This window comes from Penaeus monodon, chromosome 33, assembly GCF_015228065.2.
Source record: "Penaeus monodon isolate SGIC_2016 chromosome 33, NSTDA_Pmon_1, whole genome shotgun sequence".
Lineage (NCBI taxonomy): Eukaryota > Metazoa > Arthropoda > Malacostraca > Decapoda > Penaeidae > Penaeus > Penaeus monodon.
The window spans coordinates 21,583,416-21,583,761 of NC_051418.1; positions in this window are offsets into that span (position 1 = coordinate 21,583,416).

Below are 346 nucleotides of genomic sequence, written 5' to 3' on the forward strand. Positions count from 1 at the left end.
AAGAGGAGGGCCTGGGGGATCAGGGGATAGGGATGACGGAAGGGGTGAGGAGGAGAAAAGGAGGTGGGGGACAGAGGAGTAGAAGTAAGGAGGAAGAAGGAGGAAGAGAGTGAGGGGGTAAGAGAAAGAAGGATTAGGCGAGTGAGGGGAAACGAAAGGGGAAGGGGGGGTGGAAGAGTGTCAAAAAGTGCAGATATTGAAGACAAAGAGTCACACATCCGGGTAATTTCTGAATTGGACATAATATAACAGGATATCACACAATGAGGTACATATGAGCTTTTGTAAACCAACAGGTATCTGTCAGAGTTATGAACACACTCACTGTGCATATGCAACACAGGTA